We start from the raw sequence: 11,472 nt of genomic DNA on the forward strand, positions 1-11,472 counted from the left end.
AGAGTCAGAGAGGTTCTCAAAAAAATCAGGGAAACAGATCAGATTTAGCTGGCTCAGGTTTGCTGGTACCATTACTGGCAAACACTCTGGCAGGGAAGTGTCAGCCTTCTCCTCCTTAAGAAAGCCTCCAGATGAGCAGATGGGAAACAGGTGTGCAGAAGTCAGCTCACGTCCTAGGGAGGAAGATCTCAGGCTCCCTCTGGTGGAGAAAGGTGACAAGCCTCCAGATCCCAACAGAATCCCAGTTTTCATCTGCTGAGTGTTTTTTTCTTTTAAATAAAAAAAGAAAACTCTAATTTTTACAGTTGATTTTATAATTTTTCTGGAGTTCTAATTCAGATTTTATAAAAAAAAAAAAACAGTAATTTTAACTTAAATTAAGTCAAAAATATGTAAAATTCCTAAATGCTGAATATATATTGACCTAATAAGACATAGAATTTTAATTAAACCTAACTGAATAGAAATTTCACTTCATGCAGCTATATTAATATATTTGAATCCCTTGCCCTATTTTTTATTTCATGCTTTTCTTTGCCCCCATGAAAACAATCTGGCCCCCTCCTGGCCCCCTGGTACATTTGGTCTAGATCCGCCACTGTCCAGCGTCCAGGCTTTTTGTCTCACAGTTGATGCTTTGGTATGAATAAAAAAGAAAAAATCATATTTTCTAAAAGTGTTTGGTCAGATTGGCCGAACAAGATTTTCATATTCGTAATATGATGACTCTTTTTTAATATTAGGAATTTAAAGTGTTGCAACTTTATTTATGAAATAAAAAGACTCATATCCCTTATTATGCCCCTGATTGCATCACACCAAAAGAAAACGCTTTAAAATTTGAAAGTACTGTTTTGAGTCATTAGCCAGCTGTTTATGCTTTAACGGGTTTACCTGGTGAAATTGCAGTGTAAATCTGTGTGCCATCTGCATAGTTATGTTAACTTATGTTGTTGTTTGTTATGAGAGAATGTAGATATTAACCAGTGGTGTCAAAAGTACACACTTTTGTTACTTAAGTAGAAGTATAGATACTGCAGTTTAAAAACACTCTGGTAAAAGTTGAAGTATCAACTTGACCTCTTTAATCAAGTAAAAGTGAAAAAGTATGTGCTCCAAAAACTACTTAAAGTATAAAAGTATAAAGTAACCTTTAAAAAAAAACAGCCAGATGCCACTATATGAATTGAAAGATCAGTTTTTCAACTGTTTAAAAAATTCTTTGAGGGCCAAGGATGAGGGAGGTCTTGCTGGTCTCCATCTCCCGATACACTCTCTTCGTTCCGACCTTTTAGACATTTGAACATCTTTTTCTGAATCCGACATTGTAGCATGGCATAGACAATTCACGTTAGCAGTTTGAAGAAAACCTGCTTGCTTCTGATGATTTCCTTTTGCTAACCAATGAGTGTTTGCGTTATATGACTCATCCAATTACACTAGTTTTCACTACATGTGGATGGAGCCAATTATCTGCATTGGATGGCGCACATGACGTGAAATAAACATTTATAAACATTAAACCGAAGCCAAGAGTAACGACTAAATTTGTTTTAAAAATGTAAGTAATAAAAAATACAGATACTTGTGTGAAAATGTAATGAGTAGAAGTCAGAAGTGAGAATAAAATAGGTAATGGAGTAAAGTATAGATACCTAAAAAGTGTACTAAAGTACAGGAACGAAGTATTTCTAATTTCAGAGTAGCAGATTTGATTAGCTTAAAGTAGATTTAATGGAGAGAAAACAATAACACCTAATTTGATTCATAGCTGCTTTAGGCACTAGAGGATCATTCAGCCTGTCAGACATTTGCCCTTCATCCTCTGTACCTGCATGATTGCTTTTCTTAGTGTTCATTGCTGAAACTTTGCATTTTTATTTGAATAACAAATTAATGATAATAAGAGGCAACGGCTTTTTTAAGGATGCAGCCCCACCCAAGCATTGTGGTGTAATAGCTTAAGAGCACAATGGGCAAAATGTGCCTCCTGAACTGGAGGTTACAGATCCCTGCCTTACATGCAGTCCAAGTCATTTTGGTTTTGTGACTGGAATCATTTTTTTTTTTATTATTGTTAATGCTCTAACTGGGATACATAATTGCTATGTTGAAGTTTCTTTGGTGCAGATAAAGTAATTTAAAGTTATATTCTAAAGACAAGTTAAAAACAGCAGAGGTGAATCTCTATAGATGGAGTCCACCATTTTGTCTCTCTTTCTTTGATCAACCCTGAAAAATTGATCAATGGAATATAAAGGAAGGACACGTACACTCTGTTGTTCTTTGAAGGTGGGGGATGTTCAACAGTAATGTCTCCTGAGACTCCTGCAGGCGCTGAATTATTTGCCTTTGTTCAGGTCAGACAGCATGACAGTTGAAAGATGAAACCCTTTTTTAAAAAACACCTAACCCACATGTGCAGCCATTTTGGCTTGGCTTTGTTGAAGTGCCTCTTTTGTTTGAGCTTCAATATCCTGATGAGCTATTTGATAGAATAGGTTTATTTTTGTGAAAAGAGATAAAGAAAAACAACTTTACATTAATCACTAATTTGATCACCAAAGGAAATGCAGATTTTTTTTTTTTTTTTTTTTTTTTAGAAAGACAGATTTCCATTACATCAGTAATCACAGCTTCATCCATTTAATATTATAACTGAAGATATAGGCAGAAAGTCCAAGTGATTTTGTCCATGTTGCCTTTCTGGTATTTTTAACAGAATATCACTAACTTAATTGTAAAGATAACCAAAAATGAACAAAATTAAACAGTAATGGGGATTGCACCATCTCGAGTAATAAAAACCACAAAGACATAAGAGGGCAAGACATATTTCAGAAGAACAATCAAATGAAGTCGGATCTAATTGGTTTCATGTACTCAGTCCATTTGGACCAAATCTTATCAAATTTTTCTTTTTCTAATTGGAGGGAAAAACAGATCCTTTCCATCACATAAATCTGGTAAACAATTCCAATCCATTCATCAATAGTGGGTGGGTCTGGTTTCATCAAAATGCAGATTTTTATTGTATATTTTGCCTTTCCAAAACATAAACAAACAACAAATAATTAAAAAATAAACAACGAATCATGCAACACCATGCCTCATAGGTGTAAATATAACATGTTTTGGCTTTTGATAAATTATTCAAATTTGCCTTTATTCAGTGTTTAACGACTAGAAGAATATTTGCATACAACCATGTGCAGAAATTTTTATTCATGGTGGATTTTAGACAAAGCAAAAAAATTATACGTGTGGGATGTATTAAACTGTAGGCCTTCCTCACAGAGAATACTGATAACATCATTATGTAATGTTTGGTGGCTTTGTGTAATTGACAACAAACAAGTGACAAATTTTAAAAGTTTCTTGTTTTGTTTTATTTTAGTTTTTTACCAAAAACATTTGAAAAAAAAACATTGTGTGCATTTGTATTCTGCACCTTAACTCTGATAAGCACAACAGCAGAATAAATCCTCATTTGACAAACAAAGTCCAGATCTCAGTATGAATCTAGCTGCTCTCAAAGGACCTCAGAGGTTTGTTATAGAACATCACTGGGGAAAAAAAGCCATCTTCATTAAGATAAAAAAAATAAAAATAAACCAGATAGGTCAGGGATAAAGCTGTAGAAAGTTTAATAAATGTTTAGAAGAGCTCTTTTCAAGTTATCAGAATACAGAGAAAAGGTGTATTCAACAGCAGGTCTTTAAAGACTCGAACGTCCACCTACATTACCAAACAGACAAGAAGCTCTTTTATCAAACACGTAAGACACTCATAGTAAATGAGAAAACAATGTGTGCAGCTGCCCTGTGCATACAAAGAATATTCAAGTGCTAAAAGTCCCAATGAAAATTTAAGTTAGAATCTGTGTCAAGAGCTGACAATAATGATCCAAAGATGTCTTCCTTGTTTTCTGAATTGGTCGATTCGTTTTGAATATACAAGATGAACAACAATGTAAAAAAAAAAAGAAAAAAGAATTAGAACAGTGAAAAAAATTTAAATCTAATTAAGTCATTTTTTTCTTAAAATAAGTGCATTTTTTTTTTATTGAGGGGGTAAGTGAAACATTTCGCCAATGAAACGAGACAATTTAGATTTAAAATAAGAAAAAAAAAACTGCATTGTCTTATTTCAAGTGCATATGATCTAATTAACTTATTCCAAGAGTAACAATACTCAGTCCATTGGCAAATCATCCAATTTCCACGCTCAAATTAAGAGTAAATTCACTTAATTTAATACATTTTCACTTATTTCTAGACCGTTTTTGCAGTGAAACTGGCATCTTTTTTTTCCACTTTACAGTTACCAGCTAATTCAAGTTGGTCAATGACATCAAATTTAGATTAAATATTTGGATATAATGCAAAATATTTACAATGATTTTCAAAGGGGACATTATAGTATATAGGCGGTCTTTTTTCAGTTTCACAAACAATATTTAACAACTTCTGACAAGCAGCTAGAAAGGTCTTCTTTAGCATTTTTTGTCTAATTAGCAGTTTTTCCCTCTAATGAAGTCAAGCAGACATAATGTAAGCATCCATACAGGCCTGAGTCAGGCTCTAGCCCTTATCATCTCACACACAGATGCAGGCTGGGTCATGTGTCCAGAGCTGTCAACATAACGTGCAGCCGGTGTTTAGGAGGCAATTATCTTAATCTCTTTATTTCAGGCTGAACCACAGAGGAGATGTTGCGTCTGAGTCGGAGCAGACCGATGATGAAACGCATCAGGTCAACGCAGGATGAGCAATATGTCTGCTTTTAATGGGTCATAATCTCTTTTCTGGTGCACAGCCCTCCATGATGAACAGCAGTCATTCTGAAGGCGCCCCCTGCTGGACAGAAGTTGCACAACACCAAAAGCAATTACTTCTTTTATTAAATGTACAAAATCAGAAAAGATGCTTAAATTTATGGTTAAATATAGAAAATTTGATTGCAAACTTAATTTTTTTTATTTAGACATTTCGTTATGATGTGATCATAGAGTTTGTTTGTTTACTGAAGTACAGAAGAGCAGATCAAAGTTCACAACCAGGAATGTGTTGATGTTGAATCAGAAAGTTGACTTTTTTCCCAACAACTAAAGGATAATATCAGGTGATATATCAGATCTGAGGTTGGTACAGGGTTCAGTAAATATAACTTTGTGTGTAGCTTGTGTGAGTGTGGCATGTTTTCAGGGCATGACTGCAGAAGAGGAAGGAAGAGATCATTAAGCCCAGAGAGGCATAATTTACACAATCAGATACAATCTAACTGTTTTTAGACATTTATCACTCCTGAGTGATCATCATCAAATCCAGCTGTCAAACAGCTTATAAATATTACTCATGCAAATATTGATAATTAATATGTAGTCGTTGCTTACTTTATATAAACAACTCAGGCAAAACACTATGACCGGAACAGAAAATATGAATGACAGAATGAACAGAATGAGCGCTGTACAGTACCGTAGTACTAGTATCACTATGGTGTTGTACAGCTCTAATTCTGTATCAGTAGGCCTGAACCAAAGATAATAGATCGTGACCTCTGCAACGTCACAAAAAATAAAGTTTTCATGATGCACCTATTGAGTTGTCCAGACATCACAATTAAGCCGCTGTCAAACTTGGTTAAGCTGCTTTCTCTTTTGTCACATTTGAATCCTTCTGATTGTACAACAAAGTTTAGTAAAACCAAAAGAACTTGTTTGTTCCATATATTAAAAAAAAAACTTTTAACCCTTTAAAGCCCGATCCAAGAATAAAACAAAACAGAAATTTACTTTTTTTTGGGTTTAAAGTCCTTATTTGGCCTTTTAACAAAATATGTAAAAAGAAAAAACAGAAATACATTTTTGATATTAATAATTTATTACTATGCGATAAATCAAGATTATTTTTTGTGTAGTCTTCTGCCCTCTGTTATCAGGTATATCTGATTGTGTAAAATAGGATTTTGAGCAAAGTTTTTACCATTAAATTATGCAAAAGGTGTCAGACGCAAAACATTTCAGAAACCGTATGTATCAAATATGATACATTTGGCATTACAGGCTTAAAACATGCCCCTGCTGTTAGTAAAGCCTAATTTAACTGCGTTTGTGGTCCAGTTTTACAACCACAGCCAGGTGTTATTACCACCTGACAGCTTTGAGTAATTTGACAAAAATTATCTAAACACAACATACTTTCACCTTATCTGAAGAAATTTAACAGCAGGTAAGAAACTAATTATCTGACATCTGTCAAATAAGCTGTTTAAAAGAATCTCAGACACAGCTGAGCTAAAATGAAAGAACTTATGAGACAAAAGTTTTTGAATTTCTTTTACACCTGGAAGAAAGCTAAAACAGTATTTCTGAAAAGGATTGTAGGCAAAGCCCTAAAGTTGTGATAAGTGTATTTTTCTGAGGCTCCTTTGTTGCTTAAAGACTTTTTATAGTTGAATAAGAAACCCTGAACTTTGCTGTCAACTCTGACCCTAAAAAGAAAATATGTGGCCATCCATCTATGGCTTTAAACTGAAGGACAGATATGCAACAGGACTACGATCTAAAGCTATCTATGATGAAACATGACACTAGTGGGCTTCAATAAAGACAAAACTAAGGTTTTAAAATGGTCTCTGTGATTTTAGAAATTAATTCCACTTTAAAGGCTTAAACATGACCTTTAGCAGGATGTTCAATTCAGCTAATTCTGTAAAACTGCACAAAGAAGATTGGTTCATACATCCTCCAATGCAAAGTAAAACACAAAATGACTTTCTAGTTTACATCCCTGCTGTTATTTTCACGTTCTTCAAAAACCCTTTGCTTTTGCATGTACAAATTTACATGAACATATTTTAAATATTTCTTTTCATCTGATTTAAATCTCCATGTAGTATTTAAAGTAACTTTACAGTATTTTCTTGTTATGCTGTGATTTTTATTTTCTTTGTGTGAATCTGCTTGACTCCATTTGCCTTCAAAGTTGTCTTCATTTTCCTGCTACAACAGTTGAATTTCTCCATTTAGGGACAATAAATGAGCAGTTATTAGGAAAACATGTGGCAGGTTAACTGGAAAAGCTGTACTTAGATTAACAGCAAAGCCAAAACTTTTGAGTTAATTTCTAAGTATATGTTCTTGAATGCAACAATCAACGGGTACGAAGAATTTTGAATGGTGGTTTTGTGGGGACAATAAAAACATTCTTCCTACTCTTAAGATAAAGGTCTAATTTTCATTCATCATGTTGTTAAGTAAAGTTTTATCTTTGCTGGTTTTGTTTCTAACAAATGTTTTTTCAGGGACACAGCTTGTAATGAACAGAAGCTCTTTTATCAAAAAAAGGTGTTTTTCAATACATTACTTAAATCCTCTAGTTCTTCAAAAAAACAGGTCCGTTCCATCATGACAAGAAAATAAAGCCTCAAAAATATTATTAAAGCCCTTCATTTTCATTTTAAAAATATAAATTTGTCATTATTGTTATATTTGGTTATACAAATCAAAACAGGTCAAAGCCCAGATGGTTTCACAAGCACTTTGGATTTTAAATATAAGAGAGAATATATTATATATATATTATAATATATTATATGAATATAAACAACATAAAATAATTGTACATGGCTAAACATCATGTGGAATGGAAACAAGTTATTTTTGGTTTTTTGATGTTTTGACAATTGACAAGTAGGAAAGGGGCAGGGCATTATAAGATGTATCTTCTACCTGCTCCTTTTCGAACAGAAAATATAAAATTTACATGTCACATGGGTAATTTGTTTTATATTTTCATTCTTAAGTTTGTTTCATTCAAATTTTTTTTCTTTCTTGATTGTTTTTACTGTCTGTTCGAACTAAATAAAATAAATAAATAAATTAAAAAAAATATATATATATATATATAGCAATATATTTCCAATGGAACCACTATCATGTCTATTACTATTTCTGATTTATTTGCAACTTAACAAAGAAAAAAATCTAATTTGTTCAGCCCTGCCTAATATCTTTTTTTAAAAATAACATAAAAACTAAAGGTCTTTTTGAAAATTAGGAAGACATCTTAGACTGTATTTATCAAAGTCTTGACTAAATTAAACTAAACTATAACTAAAGCAAATTAGGACTTAATGAGTTAAAGCTGCAGATCCACACTGGTTTTGGTGGACTACATATTGCTATAACTAATGTACGTTTAATTTCATACATGTGGGGTCTATTCAATTAAAATTGTTGATTTCCGATGTAGGACTGCTTATCGCAGAGCCTTCAGACTCAAGGGTCCCTAAGGTGTACCTCCCATTTTTGATTTCGGAGAACCAATCAGAAAATAAAACATCCCAGAGGAACTCCACCCTAACCTCCCCTTTAATTCAGAGTGGCCAAAGACACACGGCAAAATGGCCTTAGAAATTGTCGGATAAATTGAAAAAAACAAACAAAAAAAACATACTGCTTCAATTTCATCTAAGAATCAAACATTGAGGCCTAAGCTAAAAGAAAATGTATTTTCTCACTGCTTTGCAACTACAATCTCCACTGTAAAGCATGGTGGTGGCAGCATCATGCTGTGAGGATGTTCCTGAAGCAGGAACTGCTCCCTGCAGAGGATTACAGCAGTAAAAAAAGATTGTTTAAAAGAGGAATCTGCTCTAGAGTCCTCTTGTACTCTTCTTCTGACACAACACTGATCTGAAACCCACAACCAGGATAACAGGGAAGAAGTTCAGAGGCTGGGAGTGTCCTTAACAGGCACAGTCAGAGCCAGGAGAAATCCAATTTAACAGCTCTGGAAAGACCCAGATAGGCTACAGCAGCTGGGGCTTCACATCCAAAGTCAGTGAGGAGAGAAACAATCTGCAGAGAAGAATGGTGGAAAATACCCCCCAAAAATGTGTTGTTTGCATATTTAAGCAATTATTAAATTTAGTTAAATGAATGAATGATATGAGTTTTCTTGATATTTACACAGTGAATGAATGATACCTCAGGAAATCTCAAAATATTGTCAGGTTAAGTTGTTATTCATTTGCACACTAGCATCTGCTGAGAAAGAAAATGGTATTTTTTTAGTTATTTGACGATTTCTATCTCCATGCTTTAGAAAAAGTTATCTACTATTGAATATATTCCAAGGTGCTAAGTTCAAGTTTGACATTTTAGTATTGTGACAACTATTTTAGAGAGCTTCACATGAGCCAGCCAAAGTCTTAAAAAAAAAAAGACATAAATGTGAATACTTATCTACCTATCATGTTCAAATATTTGCATTTTTTTTAAACGTACAAGAATGTCTAAAACAGTGAAGCCATCGAGAATATTTATGTAAAACAAAAATGGAAAAAGATAGGGAATGTGATTACACTGCTGCCAATTTAACTGTTGGCTTGTTTTAAAAATAATTAAGTAGAAATTAGTAATTCTGCTTTATTTTTAAACCAGTGATTGGGCTCAATATCCCTCCATGGTTGAACTGGAATTACTTCGGTGAATTTATTGAAGACTTATTAGATTGGGCTCCCCCTGAATACTTGATGCTTGGACTATGCTTTAATGACTACATGTAGATGAGATGTATATTATTTATCTATTTATTTATCTATTATTTACATTAAGCTAGTATGTGAAGCACATGCACAGAGGGATTTTCTCCAAGACTGACAGGAAACAATGCAGTTTCACCCACTGAAGCTCTGAATATGATGCCCTATTTCACAAGGATTACTTTCCCATGTGTTGTTTGACAGCTGTAATACACTGCTGCTGTTTCTCCCTCTGCCATAAGGCAGATGCGTGCTGGTTGGATAAGAAAAGACAATATCAACTCATCTGCAGGCTTTGACCCCAGAGAAGTGAAGCCATGGCCGTTTAGAGCTCCCTTATCAGCATATCTTTGCCTGCAGGGCCAACGCTGAGCAAAGCTTAAGGCTTTTTTTATTTTAGATATTTTTTTGTGCTGCCATGCCTCTGGGTTTCAAGTGTTTTTTTGTTCTCTGTGCAAAGCGAATGCAGGCTGTGGGCTGAGGAACAATGCTGCTTTCACAGAGCAAGGCAGAAACTGCACGTAGCTGTCCCCACAGCTTTGTGTAAGGAAACTTCCTGTCACCTCTGCTCCTCAGCCTTCATTCCTCTCTCTGATGCAGAAATATAGCACATTTACATCTGCCAAAATAAATAAACACAATCAAAAATAGCTGTTTGCAATAATGTTACTGGTGAATGATGAGTGCTGGTTGTGTTTCTCCTGCACGTACGTTCCCGAAACTGTCAAGCTTGTCTATGTGTGCAGATGATCGAGATAAAAGAAGCGATTTAAAAAGTAAAAGGCCTCTGGAAAGGTCATGTTTAACTTTTAAATATAATAAGTCAAAAATATAAATATCAAAATGAATTATTATTTGACATTTTGAAAATAATATCATAGAATATTAAATCAAATTTAGTCTAATCAAATGGATCAAGTATCAGAGCGTTATAATTCCAGGTGTTAAGAAATAAAATAACCTTCAAGAATTTTACTGAACATATTTCAGGGTTTTACTGATAAAGTTTGAACATTAATGCTACAGTAATTTATTTCTGTTTGTTTTTTGATAAAAAAAAGCATGCTGTCATTCTGACAGGACCCACTTACCGGTACATATCTAACCAAGACCACTCCTGCTGAGATGTGCAAAAATAATTCAAATAAACACAAGATTTTTTTTTTTTTGAGAACTATCTTTATTCAATATGAATCAGTTTATAATATTGCTATAAAGTCCCAAAGTTTGTTAAATTTCAGTGCGTTTTGTAATATCAAACAGATGATTTAATGAAAAAAACATTTTATGATCTCACTCATTCTGAAAATACGGAAGAGGATTAGGGCCACTGGAAAAAAACAAAAAAAGTTAACTGATTTTCTTTATTTTATTTCAGTATAGTATGGGGAAAGTCAGAATTCTGACTTTTTTCCCATGTTAAACTGAAATGAAATTTAAAAATCTGTTTACTTTTTTTTTTTCAGTGGCCCTAATCCTCTTCCGTATGAAAAGGTCATCATTCACTTTGGATGGGAAGCAGGCCCAGAGAATCACAGATCTTCCACCGTACTTAATAGTGGGCATGAGGTACTTTCCTTTGCATCCATTAGTGTTGCATATTTAATTGCATTTGTGATATAATAACTTAAAAAAACTACATTTATTAATTGCAGAGGCACTCAATCTTTGTCGCATTACATTTAACAAGAGTAAGACACTAAATTTCTCACAGCAACCCCTAAGTGTCAGGGTTAGTTGAGGTTTGAGGACCCAAACGCAGAGGCAGAGAGGCTGAGGAGATTTCTGGGAGTTTTAATGGGTCAAAAACAGTAAACAAAGGCAGGAATCCAAAAATCCAACTTATAATGAAAAGCAAACCAGAACTAAGGAGACATCTGGGGAAAACCAAACACGAGGAGCCAGGGAGAGACGAGGAAC

This window comes from Cyprinodon variegatus, unplaced genomic scaffold (assembly GCF_000732505.1).
Source record: "Cyprinodon variegatus isolate N-32 unplaced genomic scaffold, C_variegatus-1.0 Scaffold11, whole genome shotgun sequence".
Classification (NCBI taxonomy): Eukaryota; Metazoa; Chordata; class Actinopteri; order Cyprinodontiformes; family Cyprinodontidae; genus Cyprinodon; species Cyprinodon variegatus.